The sequence below is a fragment of the Pelophylax lessonae genome (assembly GCF_965119305.1).
Source record: "Pelophylax lessonae genome assembly, chromosome: 2".
Lineage (NCBI taxonomy): Eukaryota > Metazoa > Chordata > Amphibia > Anura > Ranidae > Pelophylax > Pelophylax lessonae.
Genome location: NC_138769.1, coordinates 146,377,584 through 146,394,373, shown reverse-complemented (window position 1 = coordinate 146,394,373; position 16,790 = coordinate 146,377,584). Strand labels below are relative to the sequence as shown.

Sequence of the window (16,790 nt, the reverse complement as noted above, 5' to 3'; positions counted from 1 at the left end):
TATATAGTCCCTCCCCTTCAGTCAATCTGGTCATCGAAGGCCATTTTTTTTGTGTTAAGAAAGACGATGCCTGTTCCTGCTCCCTTTCCCTTAGCATTACAAATTGTCTTTGATCTAGTCCCGGAGGGAATCGGGGATTACCTAATATTGGAAGCAAGGGGGATCTATCTGTCGTTAGTTTATTAAATACATTTGGTCTCGTGCAGATCCGTAAAGTATTTCCAATTATTAAGTGATGTTTTAATCTTTTCGGGAGGTCCTGGTAGCACCATATCGCTCTTTTCAGGTTTACTTCTGTTTGTGCTTGTTCCAGGATCACCCAAAGTTTAGTCTCTGAGTGATGCCACCAGTCCAAGATCCTACTTATTTGAGCTGCCTGGTAATATGCTCGTACGTCCGGCAGGGCTAGACCCCCCTTTTTTTTAGGCAAAGTTAAAATTTCCCGTGCTATTCTTGGTTTTTTGTTTGACCAGATATATTTCACAAGCAATGAGTGTATTACCTTGAAAAATCTACCTGGTATCTTCACCGGTAGTGCTCGGAAAAGATATACAAATTTTGGCAATATTATCATCTTCAATAAATTACATTTACCAAACCACGATTGCATCCCCCCGTGCCATTTTTCTAATAATCTCTTAGTCGTTGCTATCATAGGCAGGAAATTGAGGTCATACACCTGTTCTAATTTTGCCGGTATGTATGTTCCCAAGTATCTCACGGCCGTCTCATTCCACTCAAAACCAAAGCTATTTTTCAATAATTGCACCTGAGTCGTGGGCATCTCTACCCCCATTGCCTCTGATTTCCCAAAGTTGATTTTTAGATTTGATAAGGCCCCATATACTTTAAGTTCTTGTATCAGGTTCGGCAATGAGATACTTGGATTAGTTAGCGAAAATAACATGTCGTCCGCGTAAGCAGCTATTTTGTATTGTTTCCCCTTTACGCTTACTCCTTCTATGTTTAAGTTCCCTCTGACTTTACAGAGGAAAGGCTCTAGTGTAAGGGCGAACAAGAGGGGTGATAACGGGCACCCTTGCCTTGTGCCATTTTTTATCGGAAATGTTTTTGATAATAACCCATTAGCTTTCACCCTAGCAGTTGGATTTGTGTAGACTCTAGTTATTCTATCTATCATTAAGTTACCCAACCCGATATATTTGAGCACGGCAAACAGGAAAGGCCAGCCCACCCGGTCAAAGGCCTTCTCTGCGTCCGCGCTCAACACTACACACGGGGTCTTCTCTTCCTTTACTATTTGTATCAAGTTGAGTATTCTTGTTGTATTATCTTTCGCTTCTCTTGATGTCATAAAGCCTACTTGATCTAGATGTATTAATTTTGGTAATATTCTTGCCATCCTGTCTGCCAGTATCTTTGTGAATATCTTCAAGTCCACGTTTAATAGGGATATTGGCCTATAACTGCTACAAGCCGCTGGGTCCTTACCCTCTTTTAAAATTAATGAGATATGTGCCGTCAGTGTGTCTCTGGTTAACGTCCCATCTGACTCTGTTGCATTGAATAACTTTACCAGGTATGGGCCTAAAATGTGGAACAGTGACTGATAGTATTGTGCCGTTAGGCCATCTGGCCCTGGCGCTTTTCCTGGTTTCATTAGATTCGTTGCCTGCTGTATCTCCTCTATGGTTATTTCTGCTTCTAGTGAGTCTCTTTCTTCCTCTGATAGCTTAGGTAATTGTGACTCGTTTAAATATTTTTCAATTTCCCTTTGTTTAGGTGGCTCTCCTTTTAAATTATACAGTGTGGCATAGAATTTCTCAAATACTTCCGTTATTTGTGTTGGTAATGTCTTTTTATTCCCCTCAGCTGTTACTATATGCGGTATGTATGACCTCAATCTCTGTTCCTTGACAGTCCTAGCCAACAATTTTCCACATTTATTTCCTGCCTCATAATTTAGTTTGCGGCATCTTTGTATATCTGCTTTGGCCTTATATTGTAACAGGTCCGTAATCTGTTTCCTAATCGCTGTTAACTCTGACAATATTCTATCTGACGCTGACTGCTTATGTTTTGTCTCTAGTTCTCTAAGTTTTTCTAACAACTGTGCCATTTGTTCATTTCTCTCTTTTTTGATACGCGCCCCGTTCTTGATAAAAATCCCTCTTATTACTGCCTTATGTGCTTCCCATAGGGTGCCCATCCGGCATTCCTCTTGATCATTAATCTCGAAAAAGTTTTTTAGTTCTTGAGCCACCTCTTTTAACACTTCTTCCCTTTGCAGCAAGCTCTCGTTCAGCCTCCAGCATTGCTTATTCCTTAAAGGATTTAATGTGAGGCCATACACCATTGTTATAGATGCATGGTCTGACCATGTGATATTATCAATATCCGTTTTTTTCACTGCCTGTAGCTGAGCGTGGGGTATTGCAAAGTAATCAATTCTAGAATAATTCTTATGCGGCGTCGAAAAGAACGTATATTCTTTCTCGGAGGGGTGTTGAAGGCGCCATACGTCTATCAACTGAGATTTATGCAGTATTTTCAATATGCGTCTATTCCTTCCGGGGGATACTGCCATAGTCCCGGCTGAGGTGTCTACTGCGGGTATCAGGGGAGCATTAAAATCTCCTCCCAGGATTAGTTGACCCTCTGTGAAGCTCTCCAAATTAGCCAGGGTTTTTGATATAAACCTATCCTGTCCATTGTTAGGCGCATATAGTGTTGCTAGTGTTACCCTTAATTCTCCTATTAATCCTTTCACAAATAGGAACCTTCCCTCTGGATCTTGTTTACTGTCTTGCAGGGTCCACGGGACGCTCTTTGCTATCAATATAGATACCCCTCTCGATTTTGCCTCCATATTCGTGGAGTGATATGTGTATGGAAAAAAACTATTTTTAAGATATGGTATTTTATCTGTCCTGAAGTGCGTCTCTTGTATAAATGCAACGCTAATTCTTCGTTTTTTTAGGTCATTTAATAATATGCGTCTCTTTTCTGGAATGTTTAGCCCCCTAACATTATGCGACATGATTTTTAAATCCTCCATCTCTGTTTAGTTTACATACAACAAAACAATCCCAAAAAAAAAAAAAAAAAAAAAAAAAAAAAAAAAAAATCAAACCAAACCCCTCCCTAATTGGCGAAGAGAAGATTCCGGTTCCCCGCGGTTCCGGCTCTTCTCTTCTCCAATTTGGATAGTAAACCTATCCTTATCTCACACTGCACTATTAAGTGTACTTCTGTGTGGATTTTTTAAATAGGGGACTACCCCGGCATGACTCTCCGCCGATCCCCCACACCTCCCTTCTATACTTCTTCAATTAATTCTAGTCTCCCACTACCCCCCGGGTCCTTTCTAATAGGTATTGCATCGGCAAGAGAAAAATAGTTACATTCCTTCATAACTCTCTCCTTCCCCCTTATATGAGTGCTATTTAGTCTTACACTTCCTTGTACTATTGCCTTGTTCCCCCTTAAATAGTGGCAAAAAGTAAAAAATAAGTAGAGGTCCAAAAAAAAAAAAAAAAAAAAAAAAAAAAAAAAAAAGAAAAAATATATACTTTTGTGCTTCGTGCTCCAAATTTAGAGGAGGAAGAAATCCCAAACACACCTTCCTCCCAAAAAATGTGGGGGAAAAAAAAAAAAAAAAAAAAAAAAAAAAAATATATACTTTTGTGCTTCGTGCTCCAAGTTTAGAGGGGGAAGAAATCCCAAACACACCTTCCTCCCAGAAAATGTGAGAAAAAAGAAAAGAAAAAAAAAAAAAAAAAAAAAAAAAAAAGGAAATTATTTACTTTTGTGCTTCGTGCTCAAAATTTAGAGGGGGAAGAAATCCCAAACACACCTTCCTCCCAAAAAATGTGAGAAAAAAAAAAAAAAAAAAAAAAAAAAAAAGTATTTACTTTTGTGCTTCGTGCTCAAAATCTAGAGGGGGAAAAAATCCCAACCACACCTTCTCGTGTGCAAAGTTTAACAAGTGAAAAACCCAATCCTCCCAATTCATGTATAAAATCCAAAGGAGGAAAAATCCCAGCCATGCCTTCCTCCCTTAAAGTGTAATATGCTAAAAAAAAAAAAAAAAAAAAAAAAAAAGGGGAAAAGGAGAATCTCCATTCCCTACTAGTGTATCAGTAAGACATAATCAGCATTACGAGAGTTCCATTCCTATCATAGATCTTCTATGTTGTTCTTCTTTCTCCTATCTCTTCCACCCGATCGTCTCTCTCTTTCTCCTGTAATCGGGGATACCCAATGGGTCCCTCTCTGGGTATATGGCACAGCCAGTTCTCCACCTGTATAGGTTCTGCCTCTATAAAGCGAAAAAATGCCATTCTATCTTGGTACGATTGGAGCTTGAAGTATCTTCCGTCTCTGCGAAACGTCACGGAAAAGGGGAACCCCCATCTATAAGTACATCCCGCCCTCTTGGCCAATTCTAACAAAGGTCTCAGGATCGCCCTTCTCCGTAACGTTCCCCCAGAAATGTCTGCAAAAATCTTTACTGGTTTTCCTTCCATTATTATCTCCTGGGTCTCCCATGCTGATCTCAGAATCGTTTCTTTGTGTGTGTAATGGTGTATTCTGCAGATCACATCTCTAGGCCTCCTTTCTTCTTTGCTTCGGGGGCCAAGGGATCTGTGGACTCTCTCAATTTCTAAGTTTCCTGGGTATTTATCTTTTAAAACTTGTTTAAATATTTCTTTTGTCACCTCCACTAATCTTTCATTGCCGAAAGTTTCAGCTATTCCGCGTATCCGCAGGTTACTGCGGCGACTTCTGTTCTCTATGTCCTCTAGCTGTAGTTGTAATACCGCCTGCGTGTCTTCCTGGTTATCTCTTTTTGCTTCTATAGCTGCCAATCTTTCTTTTAATGCGCTAATTGAAGCCTCCTCTTCTCCTAACCGGGTTGCAATCTCCTGTATGTCTTTTTTAACTTCTTGTATTTCTTGCTGATGTTTCTCCTCTATTCTATTGATCATCTGTTCTATGTCTGCTCTTGTCGGGAGTGCCTGTAGCATAGCTTTAAGCTCTGAATTTTGTGTGGCAGCTTGCGTGAGTATACAGGTTATTGGTGTTTCATCTTGGCTATTCCTTAAGTCATTAGCCACTCTTACTGTAGTGGGTGAAGTGTCCGCTAATTTTGATGTATGGCTAGCTTCTGAGCTTGCTGCTGCCATTTCTACAGTTTTTGCGGATTTCTGGCTATTAGAGAAGAAACGGTCAATCTCTCCTTCTGTTTTGTTTGACTGACCTTTTCCTGTACTCCTTCTTCCCTTTCTTCTCTTAGTGAGTGTCATCCTTTTTCTTTATCCTACATAGCTTCCTGTCCTTTTCTCCCTCTTCATTAGTGTATTTTTTCTCCTGTTATTGTTGGTTTAGCAGATTATTCCACTCTTTCCAGCAAGTATACATCACACAGTTCTATTGCACCAATACATACTTATTGCCACTTAATATGTCTTACAGTACTCACGGCTCCAGTTTAGCTTTGTCTTCCTTCACCTCTCCACAGAGTGTGTCTCTTGTACTACGAAAGTTTTTAATTATAGTGTAATATCCTTCCCTTTTCTCTGCCGTTGCTATAATCCGTCCTCTCGGGGGGAAGAGGGGTAAGGCCAGGCTTCTATGCTTGTCTTGTTATATGTGACCGTCCATTGCCTCTCCTCTCCCCTCGGGTGGTCATCCTCAATTAGCTCTACAATGGGCGGTACATCTCAGTCTTTCCCCCATCAGCTCCGTAACTCTCTGGATGGCTCCGGGTGGCTCACTCCTCCATCCGGGAACTCCACCAGTCCAAGTCCAAGTTCCTCCCCGACCGTGCGGGGTGCCGTCTGTGGGGTAAGACTCTGCAGCACCTGCAGCCTCAGCCGCTACGATGTCCCGTCTGGCGTTCAGCCCTCTCTCCCAGAGCGAGTGGTCTGCTGGTATGCAAAGCTACAGCCCCCGCACCTGCCTGCTGACCCAGCCGGACCCGACCCGCCAAAACCGCTGCTCGCGGCCAGCTGGAGGCTCTCTCCTGTCTGCCCGGCTCCTTGGTGTCCCCGCCTCGCTCTCTTCCGGATCCCCGGCGGGCGTGGGTGTTCAGCGTGTGGAGGTGTGAAGCTCAGCGGAGGTCAGTCTCAGCGTGTCATCGCATGACCGCTTCCGGGCACGCCCCCTTTGTGTGCTGGGAAGTTTAAAAATAAAGGGCACCTACCACCTTTGAGGCAGCCATTTTGTGGCCTGGAGTTCCTTTTGGACTGAGGTAGAATTACCATAAATATTATTTCATTAGTCAGGCAGCCTCTACTTTGAACTAATACCAGCTGAGCTGTAACTACAGATTTCTACATTGTGGACCAAAAAATAAATACAGTGCATCTGGAAAGTATTCACAGAGCTTCACTTTTTCCACATTTTGTTGTGTTACAGCCTTCTTCCAAAATGGATTCAATTCATTATTTACCTCAAATTCTACAAAAAATTCCCCATAATAACAACAACGTCAAAGAAGTTTGTTCGAAATCTTTGCAAATTTATTAAAAGTAAAACAAGAAAAAATCTGATGTACATAGGTATTCACAGCCTTTGCACAATTCTTTGTTGAAGCACCTTTGGCACCAATTACAGCCTCACGCCTTTTTGAGTCTGTTGCTACAAGTTTGGCACACCTATTTTTTGGCAGTTTCTCCCATTCTTCTTTGCCGGACCTCTCTAGCTCCATCAGGTTGGATGCGGAGTGTCGGTGCACAGCCAATTTCAGATCTCTCTCAAGAGATATTCAGTCGGGTTCAAGTCTGGGCTCTGGCTGGGCCACTCAGGGACATTCACAGAGTTGTCCCATAGCCACTCCTTTATCTTGGCTGTGTGCTTAGGGTCATTGTTCTGTTAGAAGATGAACCTTCGCCCAGTCTGAGGTCCAGAGCACTCTGCAGCAGGTTTTCATCTAGGATGTCTCTGCTGCATTCATCTTTCCCTTGATCCTGACTAGTCTCCCGGTTCCTGCCGCTAAAAAACATTCCCACGGCATGATGCTGCCACCACCATGCTTCACTGTAGGGATGGTATTGGCCAGGTGATGGGCGGTGCCTGGTTTTCTCCAGACATGACGCTTGCCATTCAGGCCAAAGAGTTCAATCTTTGTTTCATCAGACCAGAGAATTTTGTTTGTCATGGTTGGAGAGTCCTTTAGGTGCCTTTTGGCAAACTCCAGGAGGGCTGTCATGTGCCTTCTACTGAGGAGTGGCTTCCGTTTGGCCACTCTACCATACAGGCCTGATGGAATGCTGCAGAAATGGTTGTTCTCCTGGAAGGTTCTCCTCTCTCCACAGAGAAATACTGGAGCTCTGGCAGAGTGACCATTGGGTTTTTGTTCACCTCCCTGACTAAGGTCCTTCTTCCTGGATCGCTCAGTTTTGTCGGGCTGCAGGCTCTAGGGAGAGTCCTGGTGATTCCAAACTCCTTCCATTTATAGATGACGGAGGCCACTGTGCTCATTGGGACCTTCAATGCTGCAGAAATTTTTCTGTACCCTTTCCCAGATCTGTGCTTCGAGACAATCCTGTCTCGAAGGTCTACAGCCAGTTCCCTGGTCTTCATGACTTGGATTGTGCTCTGACATGCACTTTTAGCTGTGGGACCTTCTATAGACAGGTGTGTGCCTTTCCTAATCATGGCCTGTGAATACTTATGTATATGTGATTTTTTTTTTTTTTTTTTAATAAATTTGCAAAGATTTGAAACAAACTTCTTTCACGTTGTCATTATGGGGCGTTTGTAGAATTTTGAGGAAAATAAGGAATTTAATCCATTTTGGAATAAGGCTGTAACATAATAAAATGTGGAAAAAGTGAAGCGCTGTGAATTCCGGATGCATTGTATTTCCGCCCCTGTCCAATTAAACTTTCTTGAGCCAAGCTCTGACCTTGCCAGATGTCGAGTCTGATTGTACACTGACTTAATTTATATTTTTTATATTTCTAAAGGTTTTTCTGTGCCTTCAATTTTCTCTTTATACTGGGCAGCTTCCTTTGCTGCCTTTCCTTTGCTGTACCTTGGAATAACAGGTACACATTAAAGTGTATTTCTACTTATGCAGTAAATGGCACTGTGTTCCGACAGTGGGGCAGGAACTTCCCATCCCACTCCCAGAACAAAATAGAATTAAGGCCCGTACACACGATATGAAAATCGGAAGGGAAATTTCGTCTGACGAATGATCTGCCGATTTTCGGATTGTTAGTATAGTGGTTTCGACAGCCGATTACGGATTTTCGGACGACAAAAACTAGATGTGCAGGCTATGAAATTTTTATCGTACGTCAACACAACGTCCAATTTTCGTTTAATTAGTACAGTTTTCGTCCGAAAAAAATCGTAAGAGCAAGACTAGGCATGCTCAGAAACGAAAGAACACATACAAAACAATCCAACACATGACATCACTTCTGAAGTTGGATTCTGTCGTATGGGAAATTTCGTATGAAAAAAAACTATTTATTTTAAACACGAGACTAGCATACAACAAAAAATGGATGACAAATCGTTCGATAATCTGATTGTATGTACGGGGCTTAAGGCTGAGCGCTGCTCAGCCATTCTTAGGAGCTTTGTATTCTATGAATAAATACAAAGCTTTCTCTGATTGGCTGAGGAAGAGATTGTGACTAGTGTTGAGCGAACACGGACTGTATTATTCGTGTTCGTACCGAATAATTGGATTTTTTGTACCCGAACACGGACACGGACACTTTACTGTATGTTCGGGTAAAAATCCGTGTTCGGTCGTTTTATTTCCGGGTTTTGCATGCTTTGGCGCTCTTTTCATGGCGGGCTTTCAACAGCCAATCAACAATCGTTTAACTGGTGTGCCTTAAGCCATCCCAGCCATGCCTGCAAATGTCTCAGTAGCTGTGATTGGCCGTCTGAAGCATGTGACCAAGTCTTTATAAGTTCGAGGCAGCCGCAGCGGCGTCATTATGCTGCTTAGATTCAGGGACAGAGCACACATCAACGTGCTGGCTGCTGATTAGGGAAAGATAGGCAGGAAAAAACCATTTGTGTCCGGATAGAATTGAGGGACAGGTCGGAGTGTTTAGGCAGGGCGAGTTGTAGGCATTTTAGGGATAGAGTCTGCTGAATTATAGGGTCAGTGTCTTCTACAAACTACAATCGATATTGCTGTGTGGGGGGTGGGGTGAATCTGCACTCAATCCTGATCTACGATCTCTTCTCAATCCTGTTAGGGACAGAGTCTGCTGAATTTTAGGGAAACTGTGTTCTACAAACTACAATCGATATTGCTGTGTGGTGTGGGATTGGAGATAGGCAGGTGTCAGTGATCCACATCCATTTTTCTGTGTGTGAGCTGCAGTGAACACAATCTTTTTGGGCTGCAGTGAACACAATCTTTTTGGGCTGCAGTGAACACAATCTTTTTGGGCTGCAGTGAACACAATCTTTTTGGGCTGCAGTGAACACAATCTTTTTGGGCTGCAGTGAACACAATCTTTTTGGGGTGCAGTGAACAAAATCTTTTTGGGGTGCAGTGAACACAATCCTTTTTGGTGTGCAGTGAACACAATCTTTGTGGGGTGCAGTGAACAAAATCCTTTGTGGGGTGCAGTGAACACAATCTTTTTGGGGTGCAGTGAACAAAATCCTTTTTGGGGTGCAGTGAACAACATCCTTTTTGGGGTGCAGTGAACACAATCTTTTTGGGGTGCAGTGAACAAAATCCTTTGTGGGGTGCAGTGAACACAATCTTTTTGGGGTGCAGTGAACACAATCTTTTTGGGGTGGAGTGAACAACATCCTTTTTGGGGTGCAGTGAACAAAATCCTTTTTGGGGTGCAGTGAACAAAATCATTTTTGGGGTGCAGTGAACACAATCTTTTTGGGGTGCAGTGAACACAATCTTTGTGGGGTGCAGTGAACACAATCTTTTTGGGGTGGAGTGAACAACATCCTTTTTGGGGTGCAGTGAACAACATCCTTTTTGGGGTGCAGTGAACACAATCTTTTTGGGGTGCAGTGAACACAATCTTTGTGGGGTACAGTGAACAGAATCTTTGTGGGGTGCAGTGAACACAATCTTTGGGGGGTACAGTGAACACAATCTTTGTGAGGTGCAGTGAACACAATCTTTGTGGGGTGCAGTGAACACAATCATTGTGGGGTGCAGTGAACTCAATCTTTGTGGGGTACAGTGAACACAATCTCATACTTCTGAAGGTTTGAGGGTGCTGCCTGTTCCATACTCCCCCCTACTCCTCATCTAGCCTTTTAGGGGTACAAACAATAGTAATTGGGGCCTAGTGTGGTTGTGTACGTGTGATATACATACACTTTTTTGGGATCATATTTTCTATTCCGCTATTTAATCAAAAACCTTTGGGGATCAGTTAAATTGGGGGATAGTCTGTGTTGGTACGTGTGAGAGAGATCCACCTTTCCAAGTTGTTGGGGTTCATCTCATACTTCTGAAGGTTTGAGGGTGCTGCCTGTTCCATACTCCCCCTACTCCTAGCCTTTTAGGGGTACAAACAATAGTAATTGGGGCCTAGTGTGGTTGTGTACGTGTGATATACATACACTTTTTTGGGATCATATTTTCTATTCCGCTATTTAATCAAAAACCTTTGGGGATCAGTTAAATTGGGGGATAGTCTGTGTTGGTACGTGTGAGAGAGATCCACCTTTCCAAGTTGTTGGGGTTCATCTCATACTTCTGAAGGTTTGAGGGTGCTGCCTGTTCCATACTCCCCCTACTCCTAGCCTTTTAGGGGTACAAACAATAGTAATTGGGGCCTAGTGTGGTTGTGTACGTGTGATATACATACACTTTTTTGGGATCATATTTTCTATTCCGCTATTTAATCAAAAACCTTTGGGGATCAGTTAAATTGGGGGATAGTCTGTGTTGGTACGTGTGAGAGAGATCCACCTTTCCAAGTTGTTGGGGTTCATCTCATACTTCTGAAGGTTTGAGGGTGCTGCCTGTTCCATACTCCCCCTACTCCTAGCCTTTTAGGGGTACAAACAATAGTAATTGGGGCCTAGTGTGGTTGTGTACGTGTGATATACATACACTTTTTTGGGATCATATTTTCTATTCCGCTATTTAATCAAAAACCTTTGGGGATCAGTTAAATTGGGGGATAGTCTGTGTTGGTACGTGTGAGAGAGATCCACCTTTCCAAGTTGTTGGGGTTCATCTCATACTTCTGAAGGTTTGAGGGTGCTGCCTGTTCCATACTCCCCCTACTCCTAGCCTTTTAGGGGTACAAACAATAGTAATTGGGGCCTAGTGTGGTTGTGTACGTGTGATATACATACACTTTTTTTGGATCATATTTTCTATTCCGCTATTTAATCAAAAACCTTTGGGGATCAGTTAAATTGGGGGATAGTCTGTGTTGGTACGTGTGAGAGAGATCCACCTTTCCAAGTTGTTGGGGTTCATCTCATACTTCTGAAGGTTTGAGGGTGCTGCCTGTTCCATACTCCCCCTACTCCTAGCCTTTTAGGGGTACAAACAATAGTAATTGGGGCCTAGTGTGGTTGTGTACGTGTGATATACATACACTTTTTTGGGATCATATTTTCTATTCACTATTTAATCAAAAACCTTTGGGGATCAGTTAAATTGGGGGATAGTCTGTGTTGGTACGTGTGAGAGAGATCCACCTTTCCAAGTTGTTGGGGTTCATCTCATACTTCTGAAGGTTTGAGGGTGCTGCCTGTTCCATACCCCCCCTACTCCTCATCTAGCCTTTTAGGGGTACAAACAATAGTAATTGGGGCCTAGTGTGGTTGTGTACGTGTGATATACATACACTTTTTTTGGATCATATTTTCTATTCCGCTATTTAATCAAAAACCTTTGGGGATCAGTTAAATTGGGGGATAGTCTGTGTCGGTACGTGTGAGAGAGATCCACCTTTCCAAGTTGTTGGGGTTCATCTCATACTTCTGAAGGTTTGAGGGTGCTGCCTGTTCCATACTCCCCCTACTCCTCATCTAGCCTTTTAGGGGTACAAACAATAGTAATTGGGGCCTAGTGTGGTTGTGTACGTGCGAGATACATACACTTTTTTTGATCATATTTCCTATTCCGCTATTCAATAAAAACCTTTGAGGATCAATTGAATTGCGGGATAGTCTGTGTCGGTACGTGTGAGAGAGATCCACCTTTCCAAGTTGTTGGGGTTCATCTCATACTTCTGAAGGTTTGAGGGTGCTGCCTGTTCCATACTCCCCCTACTCCTCATCTAGCCTTTTAGGGGTACAAACAATAGTAATTGGGGCCTAGTGTGGTTGTGTACGTGTGATATACATACACTTTTTTTGGATCATATTTTCTATTCCGCTATTTAATCAAAAACCTTTGGGGATCAGTTAAATTGGGGGATAGTCTGTGTTGGTACGTGTGAGAGAGATCCACCTTTCCAAGTTGTTGGGGTTCATCTCATACTTCTGAAGGTTTGAGGGTGCTGCCTGTTCCATACTCCCCCTACTCCTCATCTAGCCTTTTAGGGGTACAAACAATAGTAATTGGGGCCTAGTGTGGTTGTGTACGTGCGAGATACATACACTTTTTTTGATCATATTTCCTATTCCGCTATTCAATAAAAACCTTTGAGGATCAATTGAATTGCGGGATAGTCTGTGTCGGTACGTGTGAGAGAGATCCACCTTTCCAAGTTGTTGGGGTTCATCTCATACTTCTGAAGGTTTGAGGGTGCTGCCTGTTCCATACTCCCCCTACTCCTCATCTAGCCTTTTAGGGGTACAAACAATAGTAATTGGGGCCTAGTGTGGTTGTGTACGTGTGATATACATACACTTTTTTTGGATCATATTTTCTATTCCGCTATTTAATCAAAAACCTTTGGGGATCAGTTAAATTGGGGGATAGTCTGTGTTGGTACGTGTGAGAGAGATCCACCTTTCCAAGTTGTTGGGGTTCATCTCATACTTCTGAAGGTTTGAGGGTGCTGCCTGTTCCATACTCCCCCTACTCCTCATCTAGCCTTTTAGGGGTACAAACAATAGTAATTGGGGCCCAGTGTGGTTGTGTACGTGTGATATACATACACTTTTTTGGGATCATATTTTCTATTCCGCTATTTAATCAAAAACCTTTGGGGATCAGTTAAATTGGGGGATAGTCTGTGTCGGTACGTGTGAGAGAGATCCACCTTTCCAAGTTGTTGGGGTTCATCTCATACTTCTGAAGGTTTGAGGGTGCTGCCTGTTCCATACCCCCCCTACTCCTCATCTAGCCTTTTAGGGGTACAAACAATAGTAATTGGGGCCTAGTGTGGTTGTGTACGTGCGAGATACATACACTTTTTTTGATCATATTTCCTATTCCGCTATTCAATAAAAACCTTTGAGGATCAATTGAATTGCGGGATAGTCTGTGTCGGTACGTGTGAGAGAGATCCACCTTTCCAAGTTGTTGGGGTTCATCTCATACTTCTGAAGGTTTGAGGGTGCTGCCTGTTCCATACTCCCCCTACTCCTCATCTAGCCTTTTAGGGGTACAAACAATAGTAATTGGGGCCTAGTGTGGTTGTGTACGTGCGAGATACATACACTTTTTTTGATCATATTTCCTATTCCGCTATTCAATAAAAACCTTTGAGGATCAATTGAATTGCGGGATAGTCTGTGTCGGTACGTGTGAGAGAGATCCACCTTTCCAAGTTGTTGGGGTTCATCTCATACTTCTGAAGGTTTGAGGGTGCTGCCTGTTCCATACTCCCCCTACTCCTCATCTAGCCTTTTAGGGGTACAAACAATAGTAATTGGGGCCCAGTGTGGTTGTGTACGTGTGATATACATACACTTTTTTGGGATCATATTTTCTATTCCGCTATTTAATCAAAAACCTTTGGGGATCAGTTAAATTGGGGGATAGTCTGTGTTGGTACGTGTGAGAGAGATCCACCTTTCCAAGTTGTTGGGGTTCATCTCATACTTCTGAAGGTTTGAGGGTGCTGCCTGTTCCATACTCCCCCTACTCCTAGCCTTTTAGGGGTACAAACAATAGTAATTGGGGCCTAGTGTGGTTGTGTACGTGTGATATACATACACTTTTTTGGGATCATATTTTCTATTCCGCTATTTAATCAAAAACCTTTGGGGATCAGTTAAATTGGGGGATAGTCTGTGTTGGTACGTGTGAGAGAGATCCACCTTTCCAAGTTGTTGGGGTTCATCTCATACTTCTGAAGGTTTGAGGGTGCTGCCTGTTCCATACCCCCCCTACTCCTCATCTAGCCTTTTAGGGGTACAAACAATAGTAATTGGGGCCTAGTGTGGTTGTGTACGTGTGATATACATACACTTTTTTTGGATCATATTTTCTATTCCGCTATTTAATCAAAAACCTTTGGGGATCAGTTAAATTGGGGGATAGTCTGTGTCGGTACGTGTGAGAGAGATCCACCTTTCCAAGTTGTTGGGGTTCATCTCATACTTCTGAAGGTTTGAGGGTGCTGCCTGTTCCATACTCCCCCTACTCCTCATCTAGCCTTTTAGGGGTACAAACAATAGTAATTGGGGCCTAGTGTGGTTGTGTACGTGCGAGATACATACACTTTTTTTGATCATATTTCCTATTCCGCTATTCAATAAAAACCTTTGAGGATCAATTGAATTGCGGGATAGTCTGTGTCGGTACGTGTGAGAGAGATCCACCTTTCCAAGTTGTTGGGGTTCATCTCATACTTCTGAAGGTTTGAGGGTGCTGCCTGTTCCATACTCCCCCTACTCCTCATCTAGCCTTTTAGGGGTACAAACAATAGTAATTGGGGCCTAGTGTGGTTGTGTACGTGTGATATACATACACTTTTTTTGGATCATATTTTCTATTCCGCTATTTAATCAAAAACCTTTGGGGATCAGTTAAATTGGGGGATAGTCTGTGTTGGTACGTGTGAGAGAGATCCACCTTTCCAAGTTGTTGGGGTTCATCTCATACTTCTGAAGGTTTGAGGGTGCTGCCTGTTCCATACTCCCCCTACTCCTCATCTAGCCTTTTAGGGGTACAAACAATAGTAATTGGGGCCCAGTGTGGTTGTGTACGTGTGATATACATACACTTTTTTGGGATTATATTTTCTATTCCGCTATTTAATCAAAAACCTTTGGGGATCAGTTAAATTGGGGGATAGTCTGTGTCGGTACGTGTGAGAGAGATCCACCTTTCCAAGTTGTTGGGGTTCATCTCATACTTCTGAAGGTTTGAGGGTGCTGCCTGTTCCATACCCCCCCTACTCCTCATCTAGCCTTTTAGGGGTACAAACAATAGTAATTGGGGCCTAGTGTGGTTGTGTACGTGCGAGATACATACACTTTTTTTGATCATATTTCCTATTCCGCTATTCAATAAAAACCTTTGAGGATCAATTGAATTGCGGGATAGTCTGTGTCGGTACGTGTGAGAGAGATCCACCTTTCCAAGTTGTTGGGGTTCATCTCATACTTCTGAAGGTTTGAGGGTGCTGCCTGTTCCATACTCCCCCTACTCCTCATCTAGCCTTTTAGGGGTACAAACAATAGTAATTGGGGCCCAGTGTGGTTGTGTACGTGTGATATACATACACTTTTTTGGGATCATATTTTCTATTCCGCTATTTAATCAAAAACCTTTGGGGATCAGTTAAATTGGGGGATAGTCTGTGTCGGTACGTGTGAGAGAGATCCACCTTTCCAAGTTGTTGGGGTTCATCTCATACTTCTGAAGGTTTGAGGGTGCTGCCTGTTCCATACCCCCCCTACTCCTCATCTAGCCTTTTAGGGGTACAAACAATAGTAATTGGGGCCTAGTGTGGTTGTGTACGTGCGAGATACATACACTTTTTTTGATCATATTTCCTATTCCGCTATTCAATAAAAACCTTTGAGGATCAATTGAATTGCGGGATAGTCTGTGTCGGTACGTGTGAGAGAGATCCACCTTTCCAAGTTGTTGGGGTTCATCTCATACTTCTGAAGGTTTGAGGGTGCTGCCTGTTCCATACTCCCCCTACTCCTCATCTAGCCTTTTAGGGGTACAAACAATAGTAATTGGGGCCTAGTGTGGTTGTGTACGTGCGAGATACATACACTTTTTTTGATCATATTTCCTATTCCGCTATTCAATAAAAACCTTTGAGGATCAATTGAATTGCGGGATAGTCTGTGTCGGTACGTGTGAGAGAGATCCACCTTTCCAAGTTGTTGGGGTTCATCTCATACTTCTGAAGGTTTGAGGGTGCTGCCTGTTCCATACTCCCCCTACTCCTCATCTAGCCTTTTAGGGGTACAAACAATAGTAATTGGGGCCCAGTGTGGTTGTGTACGTGTGATATACATACACTTTTTTGGGATCATATTTTCTATTCCGCTATTTAATCAAAAACCTTTGGGGATCAGTTAAATTGGGGGATAGTCTGTGTCGGTACGTGTGAGAGAGATCCACCTTTCCAAGTTGTTGGGGTTCATCTCATACTTCTGAAGGTTTGAGGGTGCTGCCTGTTCCATACCCCCCCTACTCCTCATCTAGCCTTTTAGGGGTACAAACAATAGTAATTGGGGCCTAGTGTGGTTGTGTACGTGCGAGATACATACACTTTTTTTGATCATATTTCCTATTCCGCTATTCAATAAAAACCTTTGAGGATCAATTGAATTGCGGGATAGTCTGTGTCGGTACGTGTGAGAGAGATCCACCTTTCCAAGTTGTTGGGGTTCATCTCATACTTCTGAAGGTTTGAGGGTGCTGCCTGTTCCATACTCCCCCTACTCCTCATCTAGCCTTTTAGGGGTACAAACAATAGTAATTG

General features: G+C 42.8%; 1 protein-coding gene across 4 annotated transcripts in view; it reads left to right on the top strand.

Moving 5' to 3' along the window:
* Window positions 1-16,790, top strand: part of SGSM2 (small G protein signaling modulator 2) — a 507,049-nt gene that overhangs the window by 303,498 nt on the left and 186,761 nt on the right. The window lies entirely within an intron of this gene.